We start from the raw sequence: 22,379 nt of genomic DNA on the forward strand, positions 1-22,379 counted from the left end.
CTGTTGGATGCTCATGAAGAATAAATGCAAAAAACCTCTAAACAAAATGCTTCAGATTTCTTCTGTTTTCTTTGGTGGACTTAACAGAAGAATTTAAAAATATCTCTGAATGATCATATCAGATTCTGGCTTTACAGTGGCAAGTTCCATTGTAAATCCCAGTGAAACTATTTTATTTTGTTGTTGTTGTTTTTTCTTTTTCCAGGTTGACTATTTGTCTCATTTTTTTTCCTCTTCTAACACAGAAGGGTCTGCTTCTACATCTGAAGAATATGGGTACTGAGTAGAAACTTAAATAGGTTTTTTTTTTTTTGTATGTGTGGTTTTTTTGTTTTGTTTTAACAATTAATTTTTATTTTCAGTGTTCTTCCTGTGTGTGTTTGTGATGGGAGCTGAATTTTGTCCTAGAGTCACACAACCCATAGAGTAAACTTCAAGATTTTCTGACAGTTCTGTAGACACTTTGAGTTTGTGTTTTGTTCCTTCATGTTATTGCATATGATGAGGAATGCTTTCAGCTGCTTTCAGAAGAGATCTTTTTGCTGTCTTACACTTTTCAGTTAAGAGGTTGAGGGAGTTGATTTGCAAATGTCTGTAATCAGAGATTCATGTGGGTTGTGGTTATGGAAATGTAAGACACATTATCAGTCGTGAAATGGCTTTTATAAACTTTATTTCAGATTAAATTCTCTGTATGTCTATTAACTTGTATTTGATAACTAATGCCTTAGAGTTCTATGTTTAAAATAGTTTTGCTACTTATATTAAAAGCATGCAGACTTCCCTCTGCTCACTATGTGTTTACCATCCTAGGCTTTTTCTGAATGGGCTGCATTCATTAGTCCACTAATTATTATTATGCAGAAGTACTTACTTCTGGTGTCAGCCAGGCATCAGGGCATCCTGGATGACAATTTGTTTCATTTTGCTCAGAAGTTGTTGGGATTTTTCTTCTCACCACCCTTTTGGGGAAACTTTGCTGTTTCCTCACCAGATCTTCGCTTAAGTGGGGCTGTGGACCAGGGCAGGCCCAGGTTCTGCCAGTGGGAAACCTGGGAAGAAGGACATCAAAGCCACCTTCTGCTAACGCTATACTGCCAGGTAGGGTATAGCAGGGTAGTAAGAAAATGTCTGTGGTGCTGAAAAAAACAAAACAAAACAAAACAAAAACTTCAGTTCTGACTTGTTACAACTGGTGTTTTTCAGGAAAGCAAAGGCAACAGGTTCTTTTACTCACTAACAACCTATTCTCCTTTTAGCAGAACAAGTCAAATTCATTGAGTTAAAGTGGCTCTTCATTGCTTTTTGGATGGGAGTTAAACTTTCCTGGTTAGTAATTTCACATTTATTCAAAAAATAGTTTAACAAAATCCATATGCTTGGACCAGAGTTCTCATTAATGTTTTTGAACTCCATACTTACCATGCTATATCTGCTGAAGTATAGCATTTGAACTGTGTATCCATAAAGTACAATGCACATAAAATTTTAATTAACACAGGAAATTCCAGTCTACTTCCATAAAATAATTTATTCTAAAGTACGTTACCCCATAGCCTACATTTTCTGCTTATTTACTAAACTTCAAGGCGATGAATTGCTCTTGATTACATTATTCAGCTATCAGCTTGTTTTATTCCTTCAGAGAGTGAGGGCAAAAAGCTTCAGAAAAAGCCTATTTTAAAGCAGCAGTACTCCTGCAGCTTTTGTTCAAGCTCAGTCTGGTTCTTACTGGACTTCCCTGAAATGATGGTACCGTGATACTTTGAAAAGCATGGAAGAAGTGGAATCGGCTTTTAGTCTGGGATAAGAAAGTTACTGTGGCTTTGCATTTTGGTTCTCTGTCTCTTTTTATACTGAAATCTGCACTCCTGGGTATAGAATAATTTAATTTGAGACTTCTTTCCCCAGAAAAAAACCCTGCTTTGTTTCTTCTGTGTTGCTCTCCCTCTTCCACTTCAATTTCCAAGGATGCAGTTTTTCCCCTTCCATTTAGGATACAACTATGAGCTGCTGCTGCAATCATCATCTGTATTGCACACCATTTTTCACCACTCTGCTCTTCTCTATGTGTCATGTCAAATATAAGCCATCACTTTTCTCTTAAAGCCTAACTATCCTCTCTCCCAGCACTGAGAGCTTGACTCCCACCTTTGGTAACCATCTGGAACCAGAAGTGCCAGATGCTTTCACCTTAATTTTTTAATGTTCTCAGGCAAGTGCTTTTGTGCAGTCTCATGTTAGTGCAGGTGCTTTTGAGAAATTTCAGTTCTCTCCTCCACCACTGTGATGTGACCTCATTGCTCTCTTTCAAATGTCTGCTTCAAATTCTCCTTAAAACTCCCTGAATACCTACCAGAAACCTGACAAGAGCTGAGCTGCCAGGAGCTGAGTCACCAACAGTATGGCATCAGCTGCAATGCTGAGTGCTGGTTTCTCCTCACTTTGAGACACTCGTCTATGGTCAGACCCCAAAGCTTGGAGACTGATTGATGCTCAGTTTGCTTGTCTGCCTGTGTTATGAGCTGTGATATGTGACCAGCAAGCTGGTGTGAGAAGGCAAGAAATTTGTACCACAGATATTGGGGAATCCCCATCCATGGCCTTGTTTCTATGTATTTAACAATTTAGTTTCTCTCAATATTTTCAGTATATAGGAAGCAGAAAAGGCAATGATAACCAGTGATGATATAAAATCCATTATATGAGTACATAGGTGTTTAAAAGAGATGTGTGCCGAGATGTTACGGTGATGGAAGACTTTTTATTCACAATTTGATACAAGCAGTGGTGTCACTCAGCTGTGTGTTCAGTACTTGCCCTACAGAGATTTCTTCTGCCCCTGAGTTCTGATTGTCTAGGATGCTCCCACAACTCCTGTCAAAACAGGCAGCACTGCCCTGGGTTCCCTTCTCAGCCTTGCAAGTTTGTGTGATCTTTGTCTATTCTCTTAATAAACTTATGTTTGTTTGTTTGTTTGTTTGTTTGTTTGTTTGTTTGATACAGGATCTATTTATCAAATATACAGGATATAGATTTATAAACTGAAATATGTAGTGAAAAGTGTTAGCTATTATTAGAAGTCTCAATTTTGGCTGATATAAAAGACAATCTAAAAATGAAAATTCAAATTATTTTGTAAGTTAGTTTCTTGTATTTATTTAACTCTTCCTTACACCTAGTTTGTCAGTGCAAGAAGAAAATACTTCAGTTGTATATTCAAGAATGAGCACTTAGGGGAAAAAACAAAACCCTCTCCTTACCCCAGATTTCAGAAGGACCTAAAAAGACTGGTATATGCTACTTTAATGTAAATTATAATAAAAAATAGCTAATAAAAATGATTTCTCTCAGTCATGTTCTTCACAAAAATGTTAGGATTTTTCAAAGGACTTTTATGCTTTTGCCATCTAAATGTTAGTTGAGCTCTTTAATTATTAAACACTGAATGCTAGAAAAAAAATATTAATTATGCATCTCCTGGGGTACAGAAAGAAGCTATTTTATCAGGCTGCAAAATGATTTAGTATGCATAAAATATAACATTTAATAATACCACCAAGAACATCTATTTTAAATGTTTCCATTTTCCAGTCCTGTCTAATTAATATTTAAGTGTTAGTGTACTAGTTATGCTCTTTTTGTTTTTTAGTGCAAATAAAAACGGCCCGTGGTTGGAGCTTCAACAAGCCATATAACGCAGTATACAGGCTGCCTGTTGTAGACTTGAGGATCCTGAGGTACCTCAGAAGTGTAAAGGTCATGAGGAATGTTTTCTGTTACAGATGAACACAAACTATTTTGTGTCACAAAAAAGTAAACAGAAGAGGGCTTGGGAGGTATCACATGGGTTGAAGAAGTTTGCATCCCTCAGACCTGCATTTTTCTGTATAACTACAAGAGCAGCAAAGTTGTTTTGTTTTTTGTTTTTTGTTTTTTTTTTTTCTCTTTTTTTGTCTTGACTAGCATTCAAAAGTGTGCAAGTGCTCACTGAAGCAAGTTTTCTAATGCCCTCTTGAATTTTAGTTCCTGAAAGACATGCTGCACTTGCCAGTGTATTAAGCTGTTCAAGAGCAAAGCCGAAGGGGAAGACTTTAGGCTGAGCAATTGTTATCTGTTAAAGTGCAGAAATATTGGTTCTAAGCTAGACAATATATTGACAAAATACAGATTGAGCTGTATGAAATGTTCTCATAGTCTCATCTATAAGCCTTGTCCTTACCAAAATAAGACCTGATGTTGTGTTGTGTCTTTGAGGGAAAAGATATGTCAAGTGCAAAACTACGACATTTGAACAGAATAGAAGTCCTGCCAGGGGTGCCTGCTGCTTCACGTGTTAATTTACTCTCCTTCTTCCTTGGTGGCATGCAGACACTGGAGCAATCTTTCCCTGATAGACACTGATGTTAATTAGTGATACCATCAAGGAACCTACATATCCCAAAACAGTGTTAAGAAACTAGAAGCCCCTATTTTATTATTTTCTGAAACTTTCACACAACTCTTCACTTCCCTTCTCTTTCTTCACTGTTTATCTTTTCTCCCCTTCAGACATTTTGGAAGTGTGGGAAGAGTCCTAGATGTTTTACCAATTCATTTTTTCCCTTCCTTCAGGTAAAGCCTTTAATTAAATAATCCACACATGGTAGATGGGGTGAATTCTCTTCTGAGACATCATCTTCACGAAAAATACCTATTGGAAATGGATATGCAATATGGATAAAAGCTTCTTGTGTGACAGATGCAAAATGACAACCTCACATAACAGAAATTCCAAAGGCAATGTCTGTCATCATCACAGCCAATGACTTGCTAAATTTTCTAATGAATACGGAATTCAAGTGAGAGTTGTGCAGAGGGCATGAGTTGTAATCATCCCCTGTAAGAAGAGCTGACTTTAATGGTAACAGCCACAAGAGTAGAATTTGCTTGTATTAGACTAGTATTAAAGGCTTGTCTTTCAAAAAAAAAAATACAAAGAGGAAAACTGTCCAATTTGAGATGCTAGTGCATGAGATGTGTCAAGAGAGGCCATCAATATCCAGCCAACTCTTCTTTACCATATGTTTGGTTGCTCTTGGCAGTATTTTGTCAGAACATGGAGGGGATGGAAACTCTAGACTCCGAGTAAAGCTTGTGTAGGATCAGGCGGTGCTTTGAAATGTGAAGCAAGCAGTTCAGTGCCAAAATTTCCCACCTCCTTTTGGTCACAGAACCAGAGGATAGCTGAAGAGGTGACTTGGTTCTTTCTCAAATTTCTTCCTGGATCCCCAAAGCTGTCTGTGGTCTATATGTGGATTCGTACTAACTTTCAATTTGTTATCTACCCTCACCAGGTCATTCAGGACTTGCTGAGGACTACAGATCTGTGCTGGCATGCTGAGCTGCCAAGCTGGGGCAGTGGAAGCCCTGCTGCGTGCCCCACTCTGCTGCCATGGGGCCAGTGATCCAGCAAAGGGACCAGTAGGAAGCTGAGGCAGCCATTGAGCCCAGACTACTCAGTCCCCTTCTCCCTGTTGAAACCAAGTCACAAGCAGTAAGGCCAAGAGCGCTGGCTAAAAGTTTAGGGTATCAGCTTAGGAGAGCAACTATATTACCAGGCCAGTTGCTGTGCCACTAAAGTAGAAGGTTGATCTCTGCTGTCAGATAGTATCCTGCACTGGCACTTCATATAGTGTGTATCTAGCGTTAGTGTGACCTCTTTCTGGTATGCAGTTCTCAAAACAACTATTAGGTTGTTCTGCAAAACCCCATCATGAGAACCTAGACGTGAGAGTCAAGACCTGGCAGGGTATCTTCCTGTAAATACCACCTTGGATCTTGGTGTGAACTGCTATGTTTTATTAATATTTGTAACCTGTTTTTCAGTCTTAGAGCTAGAAATATGATTTTATTTCCTTAATGAAACTAATTTAGTTGTTAATGCTTAGGTTCTGCTGGAGGTGACCCCAAGGGGATCCAACAAATTTGGAGTGTTTCCTTCTTTAAAGGAAACCATTCCAAATACAGTGATAAGAGCATAATCCTTGAGAAGATGGTTCTGTGACATGTCTGATGAGTTAGAAAGTGCTTTCTGCCAAGCTACAAGGCCAATATAGGAGCTGGCATTGCTGAATTGTGATTCCACTGGCACAGAAAGAGCAGAACACAGGCACTACTTCTTTACCACCTTGGAGACATAAGGCAGCCTGAGGCAGTTTCCAAAGCACGTCACAAGGTGCCCTTGGCTTCATGATCAGTAGTGAGTGTTGTTTCTCATCTTGTGAAACCCCAACAGCATGGCTGAATCTAGTTTCTGGAAGAGACCACTGATCAGGATGTGGGTTTTGTTTGTTTGTTTAGTTGTGGTTTTTTCTTTGTTGTTCTTGTTGTTGCTGCTGCTGTTGTTTTTGTTGTTTTTTGATTTTTTTAACAATTATACAAATACGAATATTCTCATGGTCAATGGAGAAAACCCACTAAAATACTGATGAAGTGGGTATATCATCCCATCATTCTGAATCTAGAATTAAATATGGCCAGGGACATCAAGGGCAACAAGAAAATCTTCCATAGGCATGCCAGTGATAAGAGGAAGATTAGGGAAAATGTAATCCCTTTCCTGAAAGAAAGACAAGACCTAGTTACCTACAATATGGAGAAGGGTGAGGCACTCAATGACTTTTTTGCCTCAGTCTTCACTGGCAAGTGCTCTAGCCACACCATGCAAGTTGCAGGAAGCAAAGGCAGGGATGGGGAGAAGGAATAATCACCCACTGTGGGAGAAGATCAGGTCTGAGACCACCTAAGGAACCTGAAGGTGCACGAGTCCATGGGACCTGATGAGATGCATTCACGGGTCCTGAGGGGACCAGCAGATGAAGTTGCTAAGCCACTATCCATCATATCTGAGAACTCATGGAAGCCCAGTGAAGTTCACACTGACTGGAAAAGTGGAAACATAACCCCCATTTTTAAAAAGGAAAAAAAAAGGAAGGTCTGGGGAACTCCAGGCCACTCAGTCTCACCTCTAGTGATAGGACTAGGAGTAGCAGCTTTAAACTGAAAGAGGGTAGATTTAGATTAGAAATAAGGAAGAAATTCTCTACCATGAGGGTGATGAGGCCCTGGAACAGGTTGCCCAGAGAAGGTGTGGATGCCCCATCCCTGGAGGTGTTGAAAGCCAGTCTGGATGTGACTTTGAGCAACCTGGTCTAGTGGAAGTTGTCCCTACTCACGTCAGGGAGGTTAGAACTTTTTGGTTTTTTCCTCTTTGCTGATGAGCTGATGTTGTTTCAGAGCCTTTGACATTAGAAAGAGGTGGTGTGGACTCAGGGCTACAAGGGGCCAAGAGCTAGGACAGAACTGAGGTGGTCCCTGGGAAAAGATGCTGTTGCTAAAGAGAGGTCTCAACAAGCTGTCTGCTTTGGAGATCCAACTGCAGCTTGGAGTTGCAGCCACTGAAGCAGTTTTGGACATGCTTGGGATCACTGAATTTGCAGTTTACCTTAGGCATGGCAATGCCCTTAAGACAACAGATAGAAATTCTGAGCTTGATTTCACTTTTATTTTTTCTTGCTAGACATCTTTCTCTGAGACACCTATGACAAGAAATGTGGTGCCTCTGTGTGTGCTGGTGGGGAAAGAAAGAATTATAAGGAAGACAGCTCTTCTGCTTGAAGTCTCTGCTCTTTCAGTTCATCTCTAAATCCAATATTATTCTAATACCTTTTAGTATTCTGCAAGAAAAAGTTGAGCCACTGATAAGGTTTTTATCTACAGGTAAGCATTTCCTCATTTCCTTTCACTGTAAGAAAACTAGGCTTGAGGGACCTATAAAGAAATTACTTCCTTTGTTTCTCCACAGATTTGAAGGGGTTTTAGTAAGAAAGTGGCGGTGATGAGGGAGTTGAAGAAAAGGGAGCAGAGACAGCATCTACCTATCTGCAAATACAAAATGCAGTTAGATTTAATACAGGCAGTGAGCAAAGGGATAGGACTTGAGCAAGTGGAAAGTCTTGATGGCTTTGACAAGCCTTTTATTCTCTTCAGCTAATTGTGTCACTTGACAGGCTGGCATCAGGGTACAGTCAAATTCTGACAGGCTAATCTAAGCTTATGGTTCCAATGAAACAAACATACGGCACTCATTATATTTAGTGACAATCAGTGTCATTTTCTGCTTAAATGCAGACAGCTCAATTCAGCTGCCTATCTGTAAATGAACCAAGCAACCCAATGATGAAGGTGGAGCAACAGGGCTAGGTCAGGGGGCCTATTTGTACTCTTGATAATGCTCGGTGTCCAGAAAGAGGGTGGAAGGTTGACTATTCAGGTGATCTGAGTGAGACTTGGAGACAGGGAGACAGCAGGGTAATTGCTGTAACCTGCCATTTTATGCACTAAACTGAGAGAAATTTTCCTTTCTGCAATAATTGAGCTAGATCTTGAAAGGACTGGTGACAAAATGATCCCTGGTTAACAGAGACTGCCTCCTGGACACTGAGTAAGCACAAACCCACTAATTATTCCATAATTTTTACTACCTGCTGGGAAGGGTATTGGGAAAAGCAGCCGGCAGGGCTGTGCAATGCTGGAAGATAGCAGTCTCATCTGTGAGCTGTCCTTCAAAACAAAGAAAATTGGACTGTGTGCAGGCTGTCACCCTGAAACAAATAATCACTAGTGTTAAAATTCTACAATTAGAAAGATAAGTGATAAATAACTTAAAAGAAAAATAACTTTTTTTGGGGTGCTAATTCATATTTGCTTCATATCATGTTTTTACACATGCTTAGGCAAATCTGATTTGGGCTCAAAAATTACCAGATGTTTCATGAGGGCATAGGGGAGAAGGAACATGATTTTTCTGTGTTGGCTAATGTTTGTTAAATGTATATAAGTCCCTGTAACTCCGGGTCAGAACGCGATCCTTTCTTTTCTTACACCATCTTTGGTTAATGTTATAATCTTAGAACTGTTGTGCTATAAATCTGATGAAACGAGGACTCCATGACATTCTTCTTTCTCCTTCCCAGCCTTTAAATTCTTTGTTCTCTTGGAGCAGATGCAGCTATTCAGTGGGACTGTAAAATATCTGAAGTACATACTAAATCCTCACTGCACCAAAGAAAAAAGCATGTATGTTTGTAGTACTGTAACATAGGGTGTGTTCGTTTTGGTTTTGTTTTGGGTGTTTTTTTTGTGTGTTTTGTTTGTTTTTTGGTCATGATAGAGCTCTATGTGCAAAGCGGGAGATGTGTAAGACCTATCTTTCTCAGGGTCCTATCTATCCTTCTGTTCATGTGGCATAACTGTGCATTGTACATTCAGGAGGGCTTTACCTTTTTTCTGATCAGCAGAAGCACAACACATGGCTAATAAAGATGCAATAAGTCTGTCTTGAGGTATATTATGGTGAATTCATGTAAGATGGCAGCCTCTGGCTCTGACTTCCAGTCTGCTCTTAGACTTGGTTTGACAATTGGCAAAATTCACTTGCCACTTTGAGGCGAGGAGAAGAGAAACTTGCATGGAGAGCTTGCAGCTGGATTTCACTGAAGCTACCCAGATCCAGAGTCTGGCTTTGAACTGCTCTTACTACCAATGGCAGAATTTATTTTTTTAACTTTTGGTTTGTTTTCCAAAAGACATTGCCATAAAGAGTGACCATTTTATAGAAGCTAAGGAAAACATAACTGGCAGCTTATCTGGGGAATTTGTTATTTTTCTGTAGGCTTTATTCAGTTATAAAGTATTAACATGTTTCCTCAAGATGTTTACTCCTCTTGCATCAACACAGTCTTGCCTTTCTCTGTGAAGTTATGTTGATTATGTGCTAATGCGATGATGCTGTCATTCAAAATGAAGATCCACATTTTAATCTTAATGCACTGATTTCAACTTTGAAAAGAAACCTGTGCTTAGCTCCATCAAGGCAACTTTGTGTGACATATGTCAGAGTTTGGAACTGATCCAACTAGGTGTTATGTTGTAAACACCTTGTTTCCCCTCCAGTGTTCAAAGGCTGAGCTGTAATTTATTCCAATCAGGATGTACTTTGACAAGCCAGCTGAATGGGATGCAGCTGATGTTGCTCAATATTTCCATCTCCCTCTGCTTTTTAGGTTTTCCCAGATGTCATAATCTTCAGAGCTCTCCACGTGAGTGTTGCAGGAGGCTCTGCCAAGGGTTAGGGGGAAGTGGGATGAGCTGGAAGGAGAAGTAGCCCATTATGCTCATTATAGAAAGAGATGGACAAAGAGTTTTGATTGGAAAAGCCTTCTCCACTGACGAATAACTAATCCACTTGGATACCAAATCTGACACTTACTGTGATTTGATGAATGCTTTGAAAATTCTATATATGGAAAGATATTTCATAATAATGTGACTCAGAAACAGCAAAGCAATGAACCTTTTGAAACCAGAGATTCTACGTGAGCTGAAATTATGTCAGTTTTGCTTTGGAATACAAAAACTTTGAAAGCCAGTGTATTTCCCAGGTGTAGCAGGCTATGAGCATTGCAGAAGACTTCACAATACAGATGCCTGTGTCCTAAACCAGTCCTCCCAAGCCAGCCAGTTTTCTTCTGGATAACTTTTTAGGCAAGTTTTTGTACAGTTTGTCGTTGTCCTTTTGCAGTGGAGCCAGCAGTGGAGTTACTCTGTGAGGTCTTTTAAAGTGTATCAATGTGCAATAGTGTACAAAGCTGTCTGCATCTGTTGAAACTGAGTCATTGCCTCTCAAAGACTGAAAAGGGAATGGTAAAGGTTATCTGTATTTTGCAGTAAAGGTTATCTGTATTTTGTTTAGCCACAAGCATCACACAAACTTACTACTCTATCCTTCCCCAAACACGTATACTTAGCATCATCTGTGCTATGGATTATCTGACTACCTACTTGACTTCGGCAGAGATGTGACTTTCTCACTTATTTAAAATGACATAACACATAATTTCTCAACCATTTGTTTTCCCTTACCATACCTACTTTTGTTTATAGTCTCTCTACATTTTTTTCTGCAGTCAATATTTTTACTTCAACAGTGAAGTAAATTGGGAGAAAGGGAGACAGAGTTATACCTTTGTTAAAGCAGAGCAAGTGAAATTAGAGCTGGGTCTTGGGGTTTATTGACTCTTGCAGCCTTTGTTGCTCTGATTGCTAGGGCCAGGAAATAACTTCAGTCTCTGAACTATGCTCCATGTATCAAACACCTCTACAGTGAGCATAGTTTTTTTTGCTGTTCTTCCCATGCTCTTTAATCGAAAGGAAAAGTAAATATCACCAAAAGGGAAAGAATTCTTTTCGGCTTAGAGATCAAGATGCAAGGAAGAAACACACAGTCTGTAGGGAAAGACGATAATTATGGGCCTCTTAAGTCATTCCTAGGGTTCCATGATACACCTGAGCAGGCTTGTGGGTGGTTTAGATTAAATTTACAACAGTTTATCTATGAATGCTCCATCTATGCAGCAGGTCTTCCCAACTCCAAACACACACTGTATACTGTTTCGAGACTTGCTCTGAAAAATTCTTCTGTTGATAGCTTTTAGGCATTTATGGTTACTACAGTGTAGGCAAGTAACAGAGAAAGTAACTTCTGTTTTTCTGCTATTAAAAACATTGGATTTTGAAAGTTTGTCTATGAACTCTCTGAGTAGACATAGAATAACACACTGCAATGGAAAGTTCTTCAGACTGCCTTACATATTGTACCCAAAGGAGCCTCCTACTAAAATTTAAAAGAATATGTAACTATGCCCATTTTAGTAAGGGCCAACTGGATTGCCAAGTTGCGAATTAATGTGGCTTGTAATGGTATCTTCTGTGACTCATACTCTGCTACAGAGCTGATTTCAGCAATCTGTTCATTTCACAGAAATGGAAAATAGGTGGAAAACAGTGAATTGATAATAGCTTCCTAGCTTTGCGTAGCCTTGAGGCTCTATTCAGATGAAGCAGAAGAGCTGTAATCCACTACTAGTTGACTGGGCCTTCTATTCTTCTTCTAAAATGTGTCAGCAGCATGGCCTGATGGAAACCACATCATCTTTCAAGTCTGCTAGCATTTATTCATTTCTTGAGACATTTACTTACCTGCTTCTGGTTTATGTAGTGTTGATTTTTTTTTCTTCATTTTTTTTCTTCCTCCTGCCCTTATATTTCATTTTTATATAAGGAAATAAAGATAAAATAAGTTCATTCATCCTCTTGCCATCATCCACTGATTCTTTTTTCAAAACCTGGATGAATTATGCAAGTGATGAGTTATGGCAAAGTTTAGAGGTGCAGAAAGAGCTGTCAAAATCTAGCTGCCCACATGACAAAGTAAACTCCTGAAAGCTGTCTCCTTCTTACAACTGAAATCCACCATATCGCCTCTGCAAATCCCAGGTGTTGATGTTATGAACCTATAAGGTAAACCAGCAATAGAGTTGTCAATATTCAGATTTGAGGAGGATCTATGAATAATATACCTTTATTTTCTGAATACTGTCTCTACAGAGAAAATGTGAAGGGTCACAGTTGCATACAGCTGTGATTCTGTCAGACCTTTCATCAGGATAATTAGCTTCTCTTTCACCACAATCTATTTTGATTTCTTCCTTCCTAATCTCCCATTCCTGAAAAATGAAGTATCTACTTGAGTTAAATGTGCAGCACAGTATAAGCTGAGCTGATATCTTCAGTATATGAATTATTTTAAGACGTCTCTATCTTTGAATCTGGGAAGCAAAATAAGAATGTTTTGAGAAAATGTAATTTAAACTATTTTAAGGGAAATTTTTAGGATGTTTTTGAGTCACATGAGAAATAGATGGAGAGTGGGCATTTTTGTCCAGGAAAGCAACTCTAGATTATTTCAAGCATGGAAGAAAAGAAAAAAAATAAAGTGTTTTTTCTATCTGAAGTTCACTATACAATTTAAAAAATATTACATATTTGCCTTATGATTCAGCTCACTGGTATAATTCTATAACAGTCATCACACACTTTAGAAAAGGCCACTAAATGTACACAATTCAGCCAGGATAAATGATGTTTGTGATGTAAATACACTATGAAAATTATGTTCTGAAGGACTGGTTTCTAGGTTCATAGCCCTTTGCTCTGCTCAAGTGCACATGGCATGTAGTGACTTTCTTTAGTACTATCTGCTGGGTTAATTTGGCCCAGAGAGTCTTAATGGACCCTTCCCGACCCGCCATGTAGGGAGGAGCCAAGGTGGAGGTGCTCCTTTGCTGTGCTTTTTGCCTTGCTGTATTTAGTTTCTTCCAGACCTTTTTGGGCATAAAGAGTAGTTTTTTACTGACAGTCAACATAGATTTCACTTCTGAGTAAGAAGCACAAACTCCTGGAGCCATCATTCATCCTCTGAAAAGGTGGTATTGATAGTGGCGAGTACTGAATACCTTTCAGTGCAAAAAGTGAATACCCAGAGCATGACAGCTTCACAGATTGTACAGTTCAAACATGTTTGTTTGTTGTTTTTTTTTTTTTTCTTTTGAGTGTGAAACACTTATGATACCTGCTGAAAAGTGACTGATTTTAGTTTGCTAAGCAGAAAGAGGTCAGTTTTACTTAGATAGCTTGGCAATCAGAACTTTGATTTAAAAATATTATCTGAATGACCAACATTATTTTTCTGTCTCTTCCTTTTTTATAATGGCTAAGTCATTTCACTAGCTTTGTGCTTCATTTTTGCTGCCAAATGATTTTTTTTCTACATAAAAACTAATTATATTTTTGATCAGCAGCTCAAAATCTAGATATTTAAGAATTTTTCAGTGTCTCTTGAAATATTTTCATTTTTTGAAAATAGTCTGAGTTTAATAAATCAACTTGTGAAACCTGTTCACCACAACGGATTCAACTGGCAAGCAAACAGCTCCATGCAAAAGTGTTGATCAGTTCCTTCCATGCTGCCTTCCACACTGCAGTGGCCAGCATGCCATCCTTCATCAAAGGAGGCTTGTGGCAATGATACGATCACTGTTGAAGTGGGTGGAAGCAATATAGAGATCTACAGCTGTTTAGCAATTAAGATGATCTTTCTTTGTTGATATAAAAAATATCATACCCACATAGATTAAGAAAAAATAAAATTGTGTACTCTTATATGCACAGATTTTGTATTTTTTGCTCCCATGAAAGTGCAAGATGAAAAGGTGTTTCCTTCTCTTTTCTAGGCACTCGTGTCTCTGGCATTTATGCCCAGATAAAATAGAGATACATATTGTTGGTGTACCTTGGAGTATATCCACTGCCTGACTTGGAATGCTTAAAATTTCTGGTATTTTTTTCTGCTTTATTTCTCACACCCTTTTCTGTTTCTTGTCTGTTTCTTCTGATGCTTCTCACTACTTCAACCGTAAGCAATGCGATGACTACTTTTTATTGTTCTAAATGAGAGTTATCTTTAAGAAGGAGAACAAAGACAATAATGTTTTTCATTATGTTACTCCTTTCCCATGCTAGACTGGACCATCAGTGCCCTTCCTTCCTTCCTTCCTTCCTTCCTTCCTTCCTTCCTTCCTTCCTTCCTTCCTTCCTTCCTTCCTTCCTTCCTTCCTTCCTTCCTTCCTTCCTTCCTTCCTTCCTTCCTTCCTTCCTTCCTTCCTTCCTTCCTTCCTTCCTTCCTTCCTTCCTTCCTTCCTTCCTTCCTTCCTTCCTTCCTTCCTTCCTTCCTTCCTTCCTTCCTTCCTTCCTTCCTTCCTTTTCCTTCCTTCCATTTGTGGTTCCTCTTGCAGTGTGGCAATAGCTGTTTGTGCATGCTTTTGGTGTCAGGATTACCACAAGCAGAGCTTCTACCAATGTCTTGCTGTAGCAGAGTAGAAAAAAATTTTGGGTGAAAATGTGAATATGCTAAGTTCTAGCTTGTCCAGACTAATCTAAACAACAAGACTACAAATAGACTGGCATGCCATGTCATGGAGCTGTTGTCAGAAAAATCGTGATCCAAGAGTTTACACGTGTAGGATTGCAAATGCACCCAGACTTGCCTTCAGAGCACAGTTTGCTGCATGGAAAGAAAGGGAATGGAAATAATCTGCTCTTAGGACACAAAACTTTAGGAGTGAGTAGGGAGGAATTGTGCTGGTTGGTATTCTGAGCCAAATGCAAGCATCAGACAAGATATTTAGTGACAAATGTGCCAGTTCTTATGCTGCATTTACCAGAACTGTTATCTGACATAGCATTCATTTCCAAGCTAGAGTCTAAATATATACTGAAAGAGTTCACAATTCTTAAAACTTCTGCTGATGTTGTTGTGGGGTCAGGATCATTCAAAGATTATGTGTTGACACTTGCGTTTTTATGCACTGTATGTATCTCCATGAACTTCAACCTAACGGTGCAGGACTAGCAAGATGGGCCAATGCCTTTGGTAAATGGCATGTAAACCACTATTTCACTTCTGATTAACAGATCTCCATCAGTGTGGCTTCTCTCCCCCTGCTTCCATGTTGTTTATTACTTATTGATACATGAAGCTGCAAAGCAACCTACACAGAGACTCCTGAGAGCTCAGAGCAGATTTTGCCCCCGATACATGATGTCAATCGTGTGGAGATGCTACTAAGTGGGTCTAAAAGGCAAAGTATCTTATTAATACACAAGTTGCAAATTTTCATGAATGGAGGTTTTAATGTGGTCGTTCAGATTGGCTCCACTGAAGCGATTTTACTGCCTTGTGTTAATCTGTGTGATGATATTAATAATGTTGCAGGCTGGCCCAGCACCATGTTCACTGTTGCAGTGGACTCGCATGATGACTGGATGGTTAGGCTCTGTGAAAAGGTGTCAATCCTTGTATTTCCAAAATGTTCACTGCTTCCTAACAAGTCCATTGTGTGCTCTAAGGCAGTTTTTATCAAAGCAGGCACAGTACAGCTTCACGTTATGGATTCTTTTTTGTACCCTATTGCCTTTTTCTGGCACTTCATAGCTATCAAACTGCTTGTGACTAACACAATATACCTGTTCGTGCATGCCTACTGTTGGTCTATATTTTTTACTATTAGGTTAATCCTCTAGAAAGTGGTCCTGTCTTTCATAATTTGTTAAAGGCTGCTCAGGAATTTATATATTCTTGCTGAGGAAGAAGTGCCTGGAACAGAAGTTGTACAGATGGAGCAAGTCAGACTGGACTCACTGATGCTATGAAGTGACTCACATCTGCAGAGGAATTGAGCAATAATTGTGGTTGATTTCCTCTGTCATGTTTCTCTGCACATCCTCATTCTGGCCACAACTAGAAGTAGAAATGACACAATGTGATGAGATAGCAGCTTCAAGTGGCTGGCCCCGCTAAGCTTTCATTAGCACAGGACATATTCCTAAGCAACACAAGTAGAGCCATTTGAATACCTCCTGTTTCCAGATTTCTTTTTTTTTTTTTTTTCAGGGAAGAGAATCTCCTGATACATTTATGAGTAAAATCAGAGCACTCCAAGCCTCCTCAGCCTCATTTCTTATTTTCTAGACGCTGTTTGTGACTCTCAGTAGCTTTGCAGACTAGCTCCTGCATGAACTTCTTGTCTGGGGGTTCAAGCGGACATAATCTCTGCTTTTGTTCTAGCAGCTGCAGCTACATGGGGTCCTGTGCTACTTGGTGTTGTGGTGGGTATTGGGCTTCAACCTTGTCCTTGTGGGTCACCTAACAGGGGCAGAGGAGAAGTCTTCTCTGACACCCTGGCTCATTTTCATGTTCAGAATAGTTCAGATTTAAGGAAGTCACTTGTCCACATTGTTCTCTGCATTGCTACTCCTATTCATGCCCTGTAATCTTGCTCAGCCAACCAATTCTCATACCCCAAACTGCTTTCTTTTTCCCCAAAGGCCTCATCTCAGAGACTTCTTGCTGTTTCTGTGCTTAAGTTCTGTTTACTTGTTCCTCCACCAGTCACAAATTCAGAGTACAATCTGTAAGGGTTTCATGCTCTCCTTCCCTTCCCAAACTAACCTTCAGAATAACTTTAGGAAGTGCTGCTGCATAGAAGCCCTTGGTCTCATGGTTAATGTAGAATGAAACATTTCCAGGTAAGGCTTTCATCCACCTCCAAACGTTTTATGGCTATTTCAAGGGTCATTTGCAGGAGACATCTGGAAAAGGACTGACATCTGCTCTATCACATTCACACTAAAGCAAAAATAACTGCGGAACTAGTGTAGTTACTGCATATTCACAATTTCGTTAATGAAGAACATTGCTTACCTGAACCTTCTGAGTGCCTCTAAAGTGGTTGGTTTGGTTGTCATTTTTTAAAAGATGTTTAGGTTTGTATCATGTATCCCATGAAATCAGTGCTCTTGAGGCCAAGAGACCTTTGATAAGACTAGCTTTAATGCCTTAGTCTAATTGCCTGCTTACATTTTTCTTGCTTTCTGCCTTTTTTCAAAATCAAGTATAATGTTTTAAATTAGATTAAGTGGGTAGTTGATTATCCAAATTATTTAATTAGTAGTTATCCCAAAAATCTGTTCTCCTCAATAAAATAGGACTTTTAAATATAAATACATTTTTAAAAAAACCCTCACCCCCGAAAAACAGACAAACAAACAAAACAAAAACAAAACCAGAAAGGTGACTAGATCTATACACTATTTTTCCTGTTAAGGTATAGTATTATCCATAGTAATAGCACTCTTAAAGTTTACTTCTCTACCCTAACTGTAAAAGGCAGACCTCAATGGCAGGTCTCAAATGAAGAGTTTTCCATTTACTATTAATAGTCAGTAGCAGACGCACACAATTGCATAATAATCAACATTGTCTTGAACCTTCTTCAAAGGAAGACTGTAACAAATTCACTTTAGATTCTGCTTTGGGTTTCAGTAGAAAAGAATTGGAAAGGGCTATGATTAAAGGCCATGCTCAGCACTGCATTCAAGAGATATCAAAAGGCTTTACAAAGAACAAGGCAAAAGATTGAGAATTACCTTGTTGACTAGAGGGCTCAGCTACATCGAAACAACTTAAATTAGCCTCTAACATGGCACTTTGGCACTGGGGCCCTGGGAGGAAAACCACTGTTCCTCCTGTCTCAGTCTTGATGCCTCCCTTGCTCTGACCTTTTCACTTCTATGCACAACCCTGGGGGAGCAGGTGTAGCCTCAGAGGGAAAGCCTGTGGTGGCTTAAGCTGTGGCAGAAAGGGCAGCCCTTTGCCACTGCCACTCTGTCCCAGATGGGGTTCGGTCCATCCTCCTGATGTGCTTGGCTGGGCCATGCTCTACATTCATCAGTCTGATGTGGATGTGGCACACTTGATCAGATAGGTCCCAAGGTTTGGAGTCTCACCTGTTAATTCTGTAATGTGTTTTAGAGCTGGTTCTCAACTGATCATCTTTTTAGCAATCACTAGGCAATTGCTGAATACTAAGAGCTCAGTTCTGCCTCTTCACAGCCCACCTTAAAAACCCAGGCTTGGAAATCTTTGGGGGCTTTCCCACTCCTGCAAGAAACTGGACCAAATTGCTCAGAAGGAGGGGGCTGCAGAGCAAGGCTGTGTCTGTGTCATCACATGCCTAGATATTCATGAGACATGAGAGTTACAAGCTGTGTTCTGTACACTGTCTTTTGTGCAGTGGTGGAGAAAGAAGAAAATGCTTAAAGTAAGGCTTGTAGGCTGGGATTGGGAAGGCCTCATTTCTGGTTTGTAGCTCAGGATTGTTTCTCTAATCTCTGTGGAAAAAAAAAATGGAGGATACTGAAGAGAAAAAGTCCTTGAAGTGGGAACCAGGTGACTGTTAACAGTGTCTCACTTTACTTACTGGCCAGATAACTTGTCTTTATCTGAGACAGATTTTGAAGGCTGACTGTGGTCTTTTGATCCAGAACATCTTAAAAAAGCTGTTATATGAATGATGGGCAACAGCAGTGTCCTCTCTTCTTCTTCTAGTACCTGTGGTTTAAAAAGTTAGTTCTATTTTGGTTTGGTTTTCTCAGGAGACTTGTAGGTGCCTGAATGAAAAAAAGGATTCACCCGGGCCTTACTTCAGTACCTAAACTCTAAGAAGTGACCAAGAGTTCAGACATACTAGTTTCCTACTTATTTACTACAAAGGGAACAAGCTTATTTATTTATTTGGCTTGGTTTCCTAAACTGACATATTGGCATAAATTGGGTGCTGATTGCAGCTTCTTGATTTTGCTCTGGAAACCCAATGTTCTTCCCAAAGCAGAAATTTCAGTAATGCCAGTAATAGTCTCTAGTACTGGGAGAACTGCTTCTGTGCATATGCAGACCTTTGGAAGATGTTCTGCTCCATATTGAGAACCTGCAGTTCCTTGTGTTACTAAGCAAGATTTAGAGGTCTATTAGCATGATGTGAGCACAGATGTTGTTGTAGCCATACTAGATCCACCTTTGCAGAGCAGGTGTGCACATTGTGGAAATGTGAAATAAAAAAGTGATTGGTGAGCTTTCCGCTAGCATGGTAAGTTTACTCTTGAACCTTGAGTATCTCATCTGTATGCTTAGCTGCTAATGAAATTGAGTTAGTCCTAAGTTCATTTGTAGTTCACCCGTCTAGAAAGGGCCTTGCCTCTCATTTATGAGGCTTCTTTGATTGCTTTACAACTAAGTGGATTCATGCTGATGTTTCATTACTGACTGAATAGCATAAACTGTGAATATAAGACAGAAACTTTGTTGTTTTAAATTCCATTAAGCTTCTTGGTTTTAAAATCCTAGCCCTTAAAATCAGATGTTCTACGTGGAAATATACTGTACTATGTCTGCTTAAATCTGTGTAGTCAACCACAGAGATAGCAAGATACTGACACAACAATTGAAGTGTAGAGGAGGGAGGGTATTCGGATGAAATCATGTTTCATTCTTCCAGGTTTGTTACATTAGGACTGGAATGAATAATGCTGCACAATCAAATGCTTTGCAGATATCATTTGCTCAAAACACCACTTCTTCATTTAACGACTGGTTGTTGAATGCTTTGTATATCTAAAATTTTCTATTTCCTATTTTGAGGAAAGCATTCTATTCTTCAAACTATTTGCTTTTATCAGTGTTATAATATCTTGAGTCCAAACAACTGTAATTGAGGATTCTTTTCTTATACCACCCAATAACTATAGAAAAAATATTTTTATTGCATGCTTAGACTGAGCAAGTGGAAAAGGTAATGCTCCAATATTAGCCTTTGATGAGGCAAGAGACTCCCCTTTTTTCTTCTCTTATAAAATTCCACTTTGAATTGCCTAGTGCAATTATCAGTGGATAATTTGGTTTAAAACTGCTGTTCCAGGCTTTGCAGCCTTTTGCCTTTTCATAAAAGCTACAGCAAGTCCTGCAAGTCTGAAGAGGAATAAGGATAAAGAAGAGGTGATATGTTTGTGAAAGAGCTACTACAGTTCTTTTTATAAGCTAGTAAAGGCAGTTAGGATAAGCTTCATGGAGCACAATGAATAGATGAAAGAAAATTGTTTTAATGTCTTTCAGCAGAAAGTTGTTAATTAACTTTCAATGCTGACTACTGCATGATACTTTGAGAAGTACAGCTTTTTTTGTTGATTCTTCTCTCGTTGAGTTTTCAGTGTGAAGCAAAAAGTGTTTCTTCTATGAAGAGCGTTAACCTTGTATCTCTACATTCATCTCAGTTTTCTTCCATGCTGCTGTCTTATGATGTATCTTATATTCAACGACACTACCACTAGTGTTTAAATGTTCAAACACCAATGTGGTAAAACATCCATACTATGGAGGAACATTTAGGTCCACTGATTCTAGCAATTTATGCTTAAAGTTATGCTGAGACAAATGCTCTTGAGTGAGGTTTCATGCCTGTGAACTAAAAGTATAACTGTCCAACACAGGTGGCAGGATTAATCAGAGCTACTTATATAACAAATTCTTAGGTATTACTCTCTAATTCTCAAGCATCACTGTGGAATAATATTTAGGGTCAAGTTGCAAGTGAAGAAGTGTAAGCCTTGAAAGCAACATGTACCACATTGTGCTATTGAAACAGTGAAGCATGTAAATGTGTCTACTAAATTAAAAAAAGAAAAACAAACAAACAACAACAACAAAACCACACACAAAAACAAGCACAAAGTAAACCAAAACCAACGAACCAACCCAACCCCCATAAAAACACAATTAAATGTATAGATCTATATAGTGTAGAAATTTTCTGGAGCTGCAGTTCATACAAAAACTATATTGGTTTAACTGCTAACTATGCAAAGTTGATGTAACCCCAAAAGAATTACCTGCATCCACACCAAATTTCAAGGTAGAAATACAATCCCTGGAAGAAGCATTGGGGCTCTGCAGTGTGGCTGAGGGCTGGGGCAGAGCATCCTTTGCAGAATGGGTAGGAGTCTGGTAGAGGAGAGTCCAAAGTACATTTTAGAGATTTATTAGAGATCCATAATGTTACTTTAAAGTCACTTTTCAGGATACAACTGTATTTCAGTTCTGTATGACTTACTGTTTCTCCCTAACAAAACTGTTTCTGAGTCTTGCCTGTATGGAGCAGAACTGCCTGTTTTGCTGTCAGAAAAGAGAAGGAAAGTACGAAATCAAGAAGTGAGGAATTGAAATATCTTTGTAAATGCAAATATACGTTTTATGCAGTTATGCTTTTCTGAATAGTCTATCTACATACATTCTGTGTACAGATTGTGTGAAACTATGACCCTTTGTGACATTTGTCTCTTTGGAATTAGACATCAAAAAGGATTGTGGTGGGTTAACTGTGGCTGGCTGCCAGGTGCCCACCAAGCCACTCTCTCACTCCCCATCCTCAGCAGGACAGGGAGAGAAAACAAGATTTAAATATATGTGGGTTGAGACAAAGGAAGCTTAATGGAGAAAATTATTCTGCATCTGTGTTTGATTGAATAACCTTTGATTCAGCAAGGGTTGATACACTTGTTAATACACTTGTTACTAAAATTTTTGCATGTGATTTTCTACCTAAACTAGACCAAACATATGTGAGGTGTTCTAAGAAATCTTTGTGGGTTTATATCTTCACTCTTGTCTGCAGACAAAATGGATCGCTTTGGATAGAAGAATGAATAAGTGAGTAAAACTTGGTGCCATTTGCTTCCTGGGAGAGGTCTCTGAGTTTTGAGCTTCTTGCAGACACTAGCCTGTATGCAATGATAATCACTACTGGAAAACCCATTGCTATGGGACGTACAGGTCTGTCACTCTCTTCTCACACGGCTGCCCTAATGAACAATCTGCTTTTCATTCACAGGGTCTGGAATGGTTGTTGCTTTACCAGGTGCAGATAAATCATTTAGTGCTCTGTTGCTGTGGTACTGGTAATTGGAAGCAAAAGTTATGGAGGTCTTCTCTTGACAGATGAGTTTTGTCAGTTTTGCTATTGTTACACAGCTTTAGGGTGAACAAGGTA

The 22,379-nt window shown here is 39.2% G+C and overlaps 1 protein-coding gene across 1 annotated transcript in view; it reads left to right on the top strand.

The window, feature by feature from the left end:
- Positions 1-22,379, top strand: part of C3H6orf118 (chromosome 3 C6orf118 homolog) — an 84,887-nt gene that overhangs the window by 34,326 nt on the left and 28,182 nt on the right.

Source organism: Patagioenas fasciata, chromosome 3, assembly GCF_037038585.1.
Source record: "Patagioenas fasciata isolate bPatFas1 chromosome 3, bPatFas1.hap1, whole genome shotgun sequence".
In the NCBI taxonomy this organism is placed as follows: Eukaryota; Metazoa; Chordata; class Aves; order Columbiformes; family Columbidae; genus Patagioenas; species Patagioenas fasciata.